This window comes from Talpa europaea, assembly GCF_964194135.1.
Source record: "Talpa europaea genome assembly, chromosome: 5".
In the NCBI taxonomy this organism is placed as follows: domain Eukaryota; kingdom Metazoa; phylum Chordata; class Mammalia; order Eulipotyphla; family Talpidae; genus Talpa; species Talpa europaea.
In genome coordinates, this window is record NC_140071.1 from 48,500,710 (window position 1) to 48,516,278 (window position 15,569).

Here is a 15,569-nt window from a genome sequence, read left to right on the forward strand (position 1 = left end):
GTCCCTTATTTAAGTTTTCTAGATTCCTGCTATGAGTGAGACCATCCGGTATTTTTCTTTTTCTTTTTGGCTTATTTCGCTGAGCATGATCCCTTCCAGCGCCATCCATGTTGCTGCAAATTGCATGTGTTTATCTTTTTTGAATGCTGAGTAATATTCCATGGTATATATGTACCACATCTTCTTGATCCAGTCATCTATTTTTGGGCATTTGGGTTGTTTCCAAAGCTTAGCTATTGTAAACAGTGCTGCTATAAACATAGGGGTGCAGGTGTTCTTTGGAATTGATGTTTCTGTGTCCTTTGGGTAAATACCTAGGAGTGGAATTGCTGGATCATATGGAAGCTCTATGTTTAGTAGGTCCAGAAATCTCCACACAGCTTTCCACAGTGGTTGGACCAGTTTACACTCCCACCAACAGTGCAGGAGAGTTCCTTTTTCTCCACACCCTCGCCAACATTTGTTGTTGCTAGTTTTTTTAATATGTGCCATTTTCACTGGTGTAAGATGGTATCTCATGGTAGTTTTGATTTGCATTTCCCTGATGACAAGTGATGTTGAACATTTTTTCATATGCCTGTTGGCCATTTGCATTTCCTCTTCAGAGAAGTTTCTTTTTAGCTCTTCTGCCCATTTTTTGACTGGATTATTTGCTTTGTTGTTGTTGAGTCTCATCAGCTCTTTGCAGATTTTTGTGATCAGTCCTTTATCATGAGTGTTGGGTGCAAAAATGTTCTCCCAGTTGGTGGGGTTTCTCTTTGTTTTTGTTATTGTCTCTTTTGCTGTGCAGAAGTTCTTTAATTTGATGTAGTCCCAGCTGTTTATCTTCGCCTTCACTATCACTGCTTTGGGTGATGTGTCTGTAAAGATGTCTTTGATGTGCAAATCACGTAGTGTTTCGCCTATGTTTCCTTCTATATATTTTATGGTTTCAGGTCTTATGTCTAGTTCTTTAATCCATTTTGAGTTGATTTTTGTGTATGGTGTGAGGTAGTGGTCAAGCTTCATTCTTTTGCATGTAGCGACCCAGTTTTCCCAGCACCATTTATTGAATAAACTTTCTTTGCTCCAATGCATAGTCTTTGCTCCTTTGTCAAAGATTAGTTGACCATAAATCTGTGGGTTTATTTCTGGATTTTCTATTCGATTCCATTGGTCTGTATGTCTGTTCTTGTTCCAATACCATGCAGTTTTGATGATTATGGCAATTAGCGAAATTGAAATGGTAATCAAAAACCTCCCCAAAAACAAAAGCCCAGGACCTGATGGATTTACAAATGAATTCTACCAAACATTCAGAGACGAATTAGTGCCTATCCTTCACAAACTCTTCCAAAAAATTGAGAAGGAAGGGACAATACCAAACACGTTCTATGAAGCCAACATTACACTAATACCAAAACCGAACAAGGACAACACAAAAAAGGAAAACTACAGGCCAATCTCCCTAATGAACACTGATGCAAAAATCCTCAATAAAATTTTAGCCATCAGAATCCAACAAGGTATCCATAAGATAATTCACCACGACCAAGTAGGATTCATTCCAGGGACACAAGGATGGTTTAACATCCGAAAATCAATCAACGTTATCCAACACATCAACAAAAAGAAATATAAAAACCATATGATAATATCAATAGATGCTGAGAAAGCTTTCGACAAAGTGCAACACCCATTCATGATAAAAGCCCTTGAAATTCTTGGGATACAAGGAACATACCTTAACATCATAAAGGCCATCTATGACAAGCCAACAGCCAGTATCATTCTCAATGGTGAAAAGCTGAAAGCAATTCCATTAAGATCTGGAACAAGACAAGGATGTCCACTCTCACCACTGCTTTTCAATATAATACTGGAAGTCCTAGCCAGGGCAATAAGACAAGAGAAAGACATCCAAGGAATCCAAATAGGAAAAGAAGAAGTCAAACTATCACTATTTGCAGACGATATGATATTATACATAGAGAACCCCAAAAACTCCACAGAAAAGCTAATTCAACTCATCAATCAGTTCAGTAAAGTGGCAGGATACAAAATCAACACGCAAAAGTCAGTAGCCTTCCTATACACAAACAATAAATCTGAAGAAGAAGAAATCAAAAAGACCATCCCTTTTGTTATTGAAACAAAAAAAATCAAATATTTGGGAATAAATCTAACAAAAGAGGTAAAGGACCTATACAAAGAAAACTATAAAACACTGTTAAAAGAAATAGAAGAAGACACAAAGAAATGGAGAGACATCCCCTGCTCATGGATTGGAAGAATAAACATTATTAAAATGGCCATCCTTCCAAAAGCAATATACAGATTCAATGCTATTCCAATCAAAATTTCAATGTCATTCTTCAAAGAAATAGAACAATTATTGATGAAATTCATATGGAATCACCAAAAACCCCGAATAGCCAAAGCTCTCCTGAAAAAAAAAAAGAAGGGAATGGAGGCATCACACTCCCAGACTTCAAAATCCCTAGTTTTAAACATTGAAATTATTTCTCATTTATTCATAGAAAGTTACTTGTAAATGTAAACATTAACATGACTACTTTTGCTCAGTTTTGATTGCTTTACCTCATTTATTGCATCTTTACTCAGTTCCAGATTATATTTATTATATTGCATTCTTTCACCCTTGCCTGTTTTCATATGAAAAGGTCCCTTGACTGGGCCTCCCCGGTGGCGCAGCGGTTGAGCACTGGGTTGCGAAGCTGCCCACAGCCTCTGCGGCGCCGGTTCGATCCCCGGTTGCTCCCCGGCCACGGAAGGAGGGTCCCACATGGCGCGCAGACCTCTCCTGCCGCCCGCTGCTCCCCTCAGCAGTGTACTTCGGTCCTTCTGCCTGCTCTGCTCCCCGCTCTGGCCCTGACTGTACCCAGTGCATGTATAAACAAAAACAAACAAACAAACAAACAAATAAATAAATAAAGCATGCCTCTATAAAAAAAAATTTAAAAAAGTATAAAAAAAGGTCCTTTGACTTATGACAGGATACAATTTTTACAAGTTATCCCAAAATGTGGGTCTAGGAAAAAAAAAAGTATATCCACTTATTCCTGTTCCTCTCAGAGTTTTAAGGGGCAAATAAAATCTCTTGGCTAGCTTAAATGGAAAAGGAATTAATTAAAGGCTATTGGGTTGCTCACAGAAGTTCTGAGAGAACTCGAGAATCAGACTTGGATGTTAAACAGTTGGGAATATGGCCAATTACGCTACAAGAGCCAATATAGTTCAAACATCCCTGCTACCATCAGTGGGACCCCCACCATGACTCGCACAGATGCTGCCCAGTTCACACTGGTGATGCTCAAAAGAAACTCTGACCCTGAGACCCCCTAAGGAGTGCAAAACTACTACTTGTGGCACCTGCCAGATGACATATAATAAGTAAATGTAAATATTGTTTGGCAAGTATTATCCTAAATGAGCATGCCTCCTTTCTTCCACTGCTCACTTCTGAATCTAAGTCATATGCAAGTGAATCTGATCCACCTGGTGGAATCCAGGCCACGTGCATGTGCCCTGCAGCAAGTGAACCTGGGGAAGTCAGTTTTTGGTTTCAGCCAAGGGAAGTGGGACTCAGAGAGAGGACATTTTCCAAATACTAGAGGAGTGTTCAAAGGATCCCAGGCAATCAGAAATACCCACAATGACAAGTGCACGTGAGTCCTAATGGAGAGATTTCTATTAGTGCTTTCTCCATCTTAAAATCCCAACAAATATTCAGAAGACCAACTCAAATGTGGAAGCGATGACACCTACCCAATACTGAAGCATGTGCTACTTCAAGAAGAAATATGGTACTGACAGCAGAATAATGCAGTTGTCCCTTATTTCACCATATTCCGAATTCAGTAGGATTTCAGCTGGAATCCCGACATGAAGACAATATGATATTTACATACATGGAAAACACTTTATACATATGCAAAATTCAGTCATTTTATAATTCCAAAAGCAGCTTCTAGAGAATCAGATTGATCTCTTAATTTTTGATAGGTAGGATAGTCTGACCATTTGATTTGCAAAAGGTACCTTTTAGAATTATTCTCATATTCACAAAATAATGTAGTAATGTTAACTTTCAATATGATCACTTCTATTCCTTTTTATTAAGATATTTTCTTGACTACCAAGAATAAAGAAATAAATACTACATATTTATTTCTCTCTGTGTACCTCTGCCAGTGAAAATAATAAAACTTCTTTTTTAAAAACTTCTGTCACAGCAGTTGTATAAATCACACAGGTCTGTGAATCCCTGATTAAAACATAGAAAACTGAGTTCACTTATCCCTTTTGCTTTGAATTACATTATTAAATTATTTTCAAATGTTTTCTCTGTAGAATCACTGCATTGTTTTCCTCATACACCTGCTGTGGTAGCCTCACAGATGTGGGTCACACTGCCACCTGGTGTGGCTGGGACAAATTTCCTTCCATTCTGTGGAAGCTACCAGAATAGGGAGGATACTCAGAATCTGCATTGCTGAGTCATGCCCAAAACTGAATTTCTTCCTGAAGGAATTTTCAGGCCTACAAAAAATGAGACGAAAGGTTTGGATTAACAACAAACACAAATCATCTTATAGAAGGGAAAGCCATAAATATTCAATACTTTCAGTTCAGCAAATGTTTATTTAGGGTCCACTGTACTTAAGTTCTATGTTTGGTCCCATAGATGACACAAAAATTAGGAATCCTGCCCCAGAGAATTTATCAATATATGGCAGAATCCAATATTAGCAAAGCATGCAAGAGGGAGGAAGAGCTCACAGGAAATATGAAAACAAAAAACAAAAACAGATGTCTTAAATGTGTGATATTTGGGATATTTGTAGAAAATTTGGGATTATATGGGCAGAGATAGGAAATAAAAGAGGAAGAGCAAAAATATATGCCAAAAACAATAAAATAATTAAAATCTAGTTTATTAAAGGCTTATTTTATATTTATTATGTTATCATCAACAAAGTATACAAGAGAAAATGCAGTTTTCATAGTTATCTCAATTAAGGATTTTATAATTAGAAGAGTGAAAGAAATTGTTAGGGGGAAATGATGTTCTGAGATAATCCCATACAGGCTTTGTGGACCCCACCCCGACTCCAGACTAAAGCCATCAAGACTCTGGGAAAGACAAATCCCATCACCACCAAGGGAGGGTGGCTGGGACCTGAGGGTGGAGTTGGGCAGCCAGGTTGGATATAAAAACCAAACACGTGGGCCTTGGGCTCTCTGGCTCGTGATCACTCGCCTCCTGGCTTCACCGCTCCTGGCTGGCGGCGAACTCTGAGAGCGCCATTTTGGGATTCCTGATCGGCGGATCAGGTAGGACTCATTTAAAACTTTGTCTCCCACTTTTCTCCCAGAGCTGTACATTTCCTCATTTCCCCTTCCCTTGTAAATAAACCTTTTATTAACCTTTCACGTGTGCCTGCAGTAGAGCATTGATAAGTCCTTTTAAGCGCGCGGGTGAGGACCCACAGTCAGGCACCCCGTTTTGTATCGGGGTTGCTCTACAACAATATGAGCAACATTGACAATTAAATTTTGCTTTGCCTGAAAAGTAATTCCTAAATAATCATGTTGGGTAGCAACACCACCGTTAAGTTTTCTTCAAATACCTTTTGCCTCAGGAAATAAAAATAGACAATTGAAATATACAGATTTTTCACAACTTTATTAAGACAGGATTACTTATAATTTAAAATAATTGAGATAATATATTCATATTATGTCATATATTCACTGGTCAAAAATTAATAACTTCACTTTCAATACTTCCTTTTAAAGTTTTCTTTTTAAAACGAGTAATCTAAATGACTAGATTCTTAGAAGTTCAGCAACTCAACATCATTCCCACATTAGTTCTCATGGTAAAATTCTTCTACACTTTAATGTTTCTGTCAACATCTTCGGTTATAATTTCAACTACTAGAATTAAAGTTTAGACAGGACTATCACGGTGTTTTGCAATCTTGAATTTAAATTTTGATTTTACAGAAAGGTATGTTCTTAGTATATATTTTTCTTACTATTCAGAGGTATTTGCATAAATTCTATATATGTCCAGTTCATGCAAGTAAATCAATGACTTTTGACTTTTCACTAAAAGTCCATTTTTTTTTTTAAGATTTATTTATTTATACAAGCACTGGGTACAGTCAGAAGCGCGGGAGGGAGAGAGAATTCACCAGGGCCAGAGCGGGGAGCAGAACAGACCGATTGACGCAAGACACTGCTGAGGGGAGCAGTGGGCATGGCAGGAGAGGTCTGCGCGCCATGTGGGACCCTCGCTGGCTGGCCTTGGATGGAATCTATCATTATTATTTCTAATTAGGAGTTTTTAGGGAGCCTAAACTTGACAATTGGTATCAAATGACAACCCATTAAAAGTCTCATAATGGTATTATAGTCTTCAAACACATATGCAATAATCGAGGCAAAATAATTTATGTAAGTTAAATAACAACCAATAAAAATGCTTTTTATATATAAAATTATATCAATCCATAACTTTTAAAAGCTTAAAAACAGCTTCATTTTTTATACTAACAGAATCCATATACTTTAAAAGTATATAGAGCTTGGGCATCCCCCGGTGGCGCAGTGGTTGAGTACTGGGTTGCGAGGCTGCCTGCAGCCTCTGCAGCGCCAGTTCAATCCTCGGCCACTGGCAAGGGTCCCACCAAAAAATATATATATATATATATATAGAGAGAGAGAGAGAGCTTGCTTTATAAAGATTAAGACTATGTATCGTATATATCCTAATGAATAAAGATGACAGTCAAGGAGAATTGCAAAATCTCATTTTTTTTATGTTTTTTCTCTTCTAAGGTAGTTCTAGAGTGTAACTAAACTTTAATTGATCTGGCTTTATGTACTTGCTTTTTTTCTTATGGGTAAAAATTCTAAAGGGCAAATAACATCCCTGCCAAAATTCTTATACCTTAGAAATAAATATACAATATAACATTATAAAATGTAATAATGGTTAATTATTATCACAACAATTATTATCACAACTTCTCTATTTTAAAAAAAATGTATTTATTTATGCATACAAGAGCTGGGGTACAGGCCAGAAACGTGGGGGTGGGGGGGTTGGTGGTGAGAGGTTCACCAGAGACAGAGTGGGGAACAGAACAGGAAATTGACCGAAGTACACTGCAGAGGGGAGCAGTGGGTGAGTCAGGAGAGGTCTGCTGCACCATGAGGGTTGCTCCTTGGCTGGCCAGGGATCGAACTCGTGCTGCAGAGGCTGCGGATGCTGCAGAGGCTGCGGATTGCTATTGCTTCACAGTGCGCTGCTTAACCCCTTGCGCCACCAGGAGGCCACAACTTCCCTATTTTATCAAACTAAATTTTTATTATGAATGCATGTTTCTGGTAACCTGGCTTAATGATAAACCCTCCTCCCTCCCCTTCTGGTAGCTTCAGTTATGCAGTCAGATTTCTAGGGTTTGTTTTAGTTTGTTTTATCTGTTTCTTTGTTTTGCTTCTCTATATTCTCTATATTCCACATGAATGAAATGAGCCAATTTTTTTTTTTTACCTGATTACATATTTCACTTACCATAATCCTCTCCAGGGCCATCCATATTGTGCAAATGATAAGATTTCACCTTTTTATTATAGATGAGTAGTGTTCCATGGTGTATATATACATCACATCTCCCTAATCCATTCACCATTGGGTACTTCGGTTGTTTCCACAACTTAGTTATTGTAAACGATACTGCAGTAAACACAGAAGAGCATTTTTCTCTTCAACTTAGAATTTTGTATTCTTTGGGTAGATACCTATGAATGGAATTGTGGATCAGATGGTAGATTTAGTTCCAGTGTTTTGAGAAATTTCCACATTGTTTTCCATAGAAGCTGGACTGGTGTACATTCCCACCAATGGTGTAGGAGTATTCCTTTTTCTCCACATATTTGCTTCCCCAATATTTGTTATTCCTGGACTTTTTGATATGGGCCATTCTCACAGGTGTGAGGTGGTAGCTCATTGTAGTTTTGATTTTCATTTCCCTCATGATAAGTGATGATAACTGTTGATGTGCCTGTTTCCATCTGTAAGTCTTCTTTGGAGAAGGGTCTATTTAGTTCTCCTGCCCATTTTTTGATTAGGTTACTTATTTTCTTTTTACTGAGTTGTATGAGTTCATTTTAGAACTTGGATATTAATATCTTTTCAGATATATGATCTGCAAATATCAATATTTTCTCCCATTTAGTAGGTGTGTTTTCATTTAATGATAGTTTCTTTTGCTATGCAGAAGCATTTTCTCTTGATATGGTTCTATTTATTTATTTTTGCTTTTGTTTCCATTGCTGTTAGAGTGGAGTTATTACCAAAGATATCTGCGATGCCAATATTATGGGTGTTTTGCCTGTTTTCTTGAATGTATTTTATGGTTTCAGTTCTTTATTCCATTTTGAGTTAATTTTTGCATATGGTAAAAGACAGTCATTTAGTCATAGTTTCACTCTTTTGCATATGGCTGTCTGGTTTTCCCAATAACATTGATTGAAAAGACTTTCCTTTCTCTATTGTATATTCTCTGTTCCTTTCTCATAAATTAACTGCTTATGTATATGTGGGCTCATTTCTGTTCTTAGCTCTATTCCATTGATCTGTGTGTCTATTTTTATTACAACACTATATTGTTTTGATTACTATTGCTTTGTAATATAAAGTATGAGCATGTACCTCATTCTTCATCTTTCTTGTTAAGACTGCTGTGTCTATTCAGGGTCTTTTGTGGTTCCATACAAATTTCAGTAGTGTTTGTTCTGTTTCATTGAAGAATGCCATTGAAACTTAGATAAGGATTGCATTGAATCTGTATATTGCTTTGGGTAAAATGGCCATTTTCACAATGCTAATTCTTCTAACTCATGAGCAGGGAATAGCTTTTCATTGTATCTTTTTCTATTTCTTTTAACAATGCCTTATAGTTTTCATTATACATGTCTCTTTCCTCTATTTTTAAGTTTATTTTTAGATATTTGATTCTTTTTGATGTGAATGTAAATAGTAATGTTTTCTTATTTTCTTTCTCTTTCTTTCTGGGTTTTTGCAAAGAAATTGAAAGAGTTAAAAAAAAAAAAACTCCAAAAACAAAAGCTCAGAACCAGATATTTTTTACTATTGAGTCAATGCAATGCATATCTCAACAGGATAGCCAAAAATTATATGATCATATTAACAGATGCTGAGAAATCATTTGACAAGATTCAATATCCACTGATGATAAAAGCCTCAGAAAAATGGGGATAGAAGGAACATACTTCAATATAATAAAGGCCATATGTCACAGTAGAAACGTATTTTAATTGTGGCAAACTTCACATAACATACAGTTTACCATTTCAACCATTTTTAAGTCTACAGAAAACATTTCTTATAAAACAGTGCAAGGGGGATGTCCTGTTCTTTCCACCCTGTATTCTGACATTCCTTGAGGTCTTAGAGCTGGCTGCAGGGGAAAGAAAGAAGTTAAAGAGCGCACTCCCCTTTTTAAACTCCTTGATCTGGAAATTAACTATATCAGCTCTGTTCACACTGAGGTAAACTAGTTCATTACCCAATGAATGCAGAGAGGAAGTGGGAGGGATAGCTCAGAATTGTTTTTAAATACCTGGGCAGTTACTTCTTGGCACTATATTCTACGTGATAGAATTCTTGCAGACAGCTAGCCATACTGCCAAAAGCACCTTCACTAAATTCTCTCCAGTCACAGGCAACACCAGGAAGTACTACTTTGGAACCTAGGTAAAACACACAAGACAAAAGACTTGAAAAGTTCCTGCCAACTTAAGTAGAGAACTTATTTGTGCCATGAAGTTTTCATGAAGGCCATAAATGTCAACATTTCACAAAAATCACTCAGTAACATGTGTGAGATTAGCAGACACAAAGACTCACAAGGTGCTAAGGTCATGGCAGACCTAGGTAATATCTTAAAGTAGGAAACATAGATTGGTTTCACACTAATGTCTTGTCTACTTCTCTCATCAGTTCACTGGGTATTCAACATGTTTGCATTATCCTCCTCTGAGTAAACAGCATATTCCCACTATCACTATGTCACTCTTTCATTAGTATTTAAGATAAACACACAATAAAAATCTTTTTTTCAGTTTATTTCTCTTCTTTTTTAAATCCACCAGCTTTGTAACAATATTGTTTTCTATTTTTTAAAACGCTTATGAACAAATTTCAGTCCTATTATGGGTCCACAATTGAGCTGACCTTGGAGTTATGTTTTCATTTTCCTGTAGAAAAACACATTGCAACTTAGAAGCAATACATATTAACTGACTGTTGGAACGCGTTCATAGATGGAAGAATAATTGATTGGCATGTGCCCTCACACACAAACTGAAATGGTGCTATCAAGGAGATGAAACAAGGAGATGAATCTAGTTTCTCTTCCATTAAAAATAAAAAAGAGGAAAGAAGAAAAAGGAAGGAATGAGGAAGAAGGGAGCAAAGACCCATAATTTAGAATTTCATATGCTCTTATTTTGAGTAGAATTACCCTGATTGGAAACCCATTCCTAGAAGTCATAGAGATCTAAGAATTCAGCATTGAATTCTTAGAACATTGGTGGGACTGAGTCATATTGCTTTAGGAAAAATTAATTAATCGTGCCTCTCACAGTTAATCCTAGACTGTTTCATCAGGAGAAAGAAATGCTAAAGGTAAAGAGGTTTTTATATGGCTAGAGGATACTAATGAAGAGGTTCAAGGCTAAGTCTATAATTAGGAAGAACAGAAGGCTGATCACGAGGACTAAGAAATGCACTTCCTTCTGCAATAAAAGGGCCAGGGAGTGCTATGTAGCAAAAGGAAACTGTGGAATCCAGGCAATCAAAATATCCTGAGCAAGATTTTACTCTACCACAAATACTTGCCTCTGCAAAGCACTGCCATGCTGCCTCATACAGAGACCACTGTGCCCAAGTGTGCCCACTACCCACTATCAAGTGTGCCCAAGATGCCCACTATCAAGTGTGCCCAAGATGCCCACTAGTGCTGATTGATAATCATTGCTCCTTTGTTCTAATTCACTTATATGTGTTCATTGACTCTATCTTTTTGGCTTTAAGTATATGGAGGATTTCCAAGCCGACTGTAATCCAGCTACAGAATTTCCATTTAGGGACATTCATTGTGAGCCATTTGCCCAAATATAATCTGCCAGGTTCTTTGTAGTTCTTCCTGTTGGAACTATGATTGTATCTTCAAGTCATTTTTGTGATTTAGAAGAACCACAGCATTGATTCCATGAGGCCAGTTTTCATAGTCCACAAGTGTGGAGCTCTTTGGAAGGCTGTGACTTTCTCACCAATAGAAATTAAATTAGTATGTGAGGCACTTATAACCTGGACAAACAGTCCAGCTTGAGCTGTGACAAAGGTGAGTACATGTGAATTGGGAAAAATATGAGATGGGAAGAAAATCTGAGTCTTGCAATCTGGTTAAAAAAAAAAAAAGCCAGTCATGCGGCCAGCTTAAAAGAATCAATAATTTAAGGAATATGATGACATTTTCTATCTAAATACAAGCCCTAGGAAGGCCCCCAAATCGCTTCCCATCTGTACCCCTATTCTTTTCCTCATATAAAAGAACTACCTTTTATATGCCAGATTTGTAACACAAAGAAATTAATTATAGTTCTCCCAAGATCTAATCTATTCCTCCACAAAAATGAAAGTGATTTAAAAAAAACAACCAGTTTGCTAAATCACTGTTAAAGATTCCAGGGGTTATTGGTAAAATCTAGCCCAGCAGTTTTCTAAAGCATGAAAGCATGGTCCGCAGACCCCTTCATCAGAATCACTGGAGGTGTTATTAAAATTTCATATTCCCTGGCCCTGCCCGACAGAAGGAACTGGGGGGGGGGGGGGGACAGGGATGTCAGAAATCTGTACTTTGAAAAAGCACTTCCAAGGGCTTTTGTTGCAAGGGACCTGAGGACTGATGACTTTTTAAGAGTCTCTGAGATATGCAGGACCCTTGTACATATTGGCATAAATCCCATTACTTGACTCTTTTAATCGATTTTATGATTTCTTTTTGTTTCTTCCCAGTAAATGGAGAAATATACTGGAACAAAAGCTGTACATGCTTATAATCTACATATTTTCGACAAAAGGTACAGCTTTTTGAAGAGGCTCCTTATTGGGTTTTCCACTGTAACGGGCAGGTTCTCATTGCTGGTTACCTGTTGACACTGTGAACAACTTCTCCACAACACCGTATGGGACCCGGAATCTGCGAGGCAAACAGCAGCCCTTAAGAAGTGCGTCAACTTTTTCCTCACTAGACCACCGCACACAGCAACCACAGAGAGCTTCCATGGTTCTCCTTCAGATGATTCTTATGCAAGAGAACCATAAGCCTAAGCATTGCTGGGAGCCTACAGCACTTGAACACGTCCTGGCTGCCTCTAAGCAATTTGTCCCCAGAGGCTCCCTGTAGTCGGCAGCAGCAGGACGGAACTGAGCATGCGCAACAGCAGTTTTTCCCTCCTTCTCGCCCCCCCCCCACGCTGGGCGGGGCTCGAGCGAGCCAGAATAGGGGGCGGGGATTTTCTTAGGCAACCTAATTCCGGTTTCTCCCTTGGCCCTAAGCCCCGCCCCTAGCCCTCGCACCAATCAAAGGGCAGATTGCTGAAGCTCGGAGCCAATGCACTGGGCCGTTCTTCATTCCTCTCTCAGTTTGAAACTGTCAGGTTGCTGCTAAGGTAGCCGCTGCGCTCGCTGTTGTTCTAGCGGCAACGCGGCGAGGAGACGCGCAAAAAGAAGTCCGGGTTTGTTGAGAGAGCCGCGACGGTGGGTGACGGCGCCCCGGGGGGACCTGCGCCCCTGGCGGAGGCAGCAGAGTGGGATTTAAAGTACATGGCCCCGGGTCATTCCCGGGGTTCACACACCCCGGGGCTGGGGGCGTCGTCCCCGAGACTGGGGCTGTCTCGTTCTGCGGGACGTCAAAGGCTGGACGTTTAACCCTCCCAGGCATTCGGAAAGGAGCAGAGTGTAGGTGCCAGAATATAGCGATCACTATTGCCGCAGGCTCAGATCACGTAAAATGTAGGGGAAAAGGTAACCTAGACGAGCGCTTTGTTTTTAAGTAAGAACTGGTTTAAAACGGGAGTGGGATGATAGGGAGGGGATTGACGAGAACTTACAGCCCTTGGCATATTCACAACTGATTTCCCCCTTTGCTTCTAGTCCCTGGTTGGGGAGGGGCTGATGCACCCCCTCTCCTGAGCTGTAGCTAGAACTGGCGAAGGGCGCGCGGACTGGATGCAGCTGCCAGCACGCAGGTTCCTTCACTCTTCTCTGCCACTTGGGGTCTGCGTTTGAATTTCCGAACCCTTCTTTCCCGATCAGCCAGGTAATTACCAAGGTGCAGTTTGAATTCTCTCGCAGTAGAAAAGTTCTCACAACTTTATAATCTTGTGGTTTTTGATATCTTGGGTTAGAGAATACTGAGATTTAATGAACTGATCTGCCACCCATTAAAACAAGTTTCATGTTTCTCCTTTATATCAGAACTAGAAACAGGGTAATGCCACTTACTGTTGGTAGTTGCAAATAAACTTGTCTCTGCTTACTGGCCTCAAAGCAGGGCAGAAGGAATAGTTAGAGCATATTTTCCAAATGTAGACTGGTAGTTTTGTGTCTGCAGTATCTACATTCCAAAACTATTTTTGAGATCTGACCATACTTTCCAGCTCATTTGTTTTTTAAAGGAGTCAGCAATTATTTAAATTGCTCCATCACCACCACCACCACTATTACCTAACACTCCTATTACCTGCCCGGTTTGCAGACACATCCTTAAGTGAAAATAGGAAAATAGAAATGGGCCAAGTTGCCATAGAGGTGCATCTGAGGTTTATGAAGCAGCCATTCCTTACTGCAGATGTGTGTGCTTTTTTATCTTCTTTAACTGGCTTAACTAAAGATAGTCATGCTGAAATTTAGTTTACTTATCATGAGTATACACAATAATCTTATTAAATAATGTTCAAGTGTCTTTTCCACAATCTAGCACCAACCTGCTTCCTTTCTAATATTGCACTTTTTGCTGAGTTTGTCTTAAGTATATTTCATTTTCTCCATCCCTCATTTTTCAGCCCACTGTGTTTGAGATCTGTTCCATTTTCCACTGAAATTGTTCAGGCAAATGTTACAACACCTTCCTGATTGCCAAATTCAAGGGATTTTATCCAGTTCTCATCTTTCATTGACAACTTACTGACCATTCCCTTCTAGAAGCTTTTGTGACATTTTCATTGTTCTGACTTCCCTTTTAAATGTTAGTGATTCTGGCTTTAACTTTCTCACTACAGTAGAGTTTTTCAGGTTTAGTAGAGTTTTAGTCCCCTCTGAACACATATTGGAAGCTAAGAGTCCTCTTCCCAGAAAAAAGACATGTGCATTTACATTAAAGTACTGTATACAATGTAGGTGTATGTTTCTCAGAATTAAGACCTTCCACTCCTTTTCATGGGTGATTTTATCCTCTCCCTTTTTTCTCAAGTTCTCATTATGTTGATGATTTCCTCAAATTGTATCTCCCACCTAAGCCTCCATCGCAGGACTCCATATTGCTTAACCCCAGGAGGCACCATTCACATCATGGCCATTGTGAATGGCAGTCCTAGGAGTTGTGCACTATATAATGCACACACACTTCATCTCAGTGCCCCACAGGTACCTCACACCCAACATTTCTTATACTGAATTCATTGTCCTTCCTCCCAACTGGTTCATCTTACATTCCTTGCCTTAATGAGTACACGCACTATCATTGACCTAGTTACCCAAACCAGAAGTAATATTTCCACCCTTTAACCCCCTGAACCAATTATCTATCTTGATCTCCTGTTTCCACTGTCATAGCACACTCTCTCATAGTCATACCCTCCATCCCCTCCCCTGTACCCTTTCCTAGATTCACATCCTCATACCTCTCCTGCATAACTAGGGGAAGGAATATTGATCTCTTGGACTACTGCAGTCAGAGACTCTTATCTTCAGTATCTCACATCCTGAAAACTGCCTGAGTGATCTTTCTAAAAGACAAACCTGATCATGTGATCACTTGTTTAAAACATTTTGATAACTCCCTAAAATAAAGACCAAACTTTTTGACATAACAGAATCATGATCTGACTGTACCTAACCTTGCACATTTCATTACTGGTCAAGCCTTGTCTGACTCTACTGATTGTGAAGTCCTTAAGGACAGGGACTTGCTTTTTAAATATTTTACTTGTTACTAAATTTACTTTTATTATAATTTTTATTCACTTATTTTTTGGCTCTTTCAATAATTTTTCTATGCCTATATTAAAACCTGTTGTTTTACTTTTACCAAAAGTAAGTTTCCTAGGTGGGGAATTTTGCATAAATTGTTCATTCTCTCTTGGATAAGTATCTTACAAGGAAGTGCACAGCACCCAGAGTGTCACATATTATTGGAAAACAATGACATAGTCTCTTATTCTCAGCAAGTGTTATTGCAGATTTT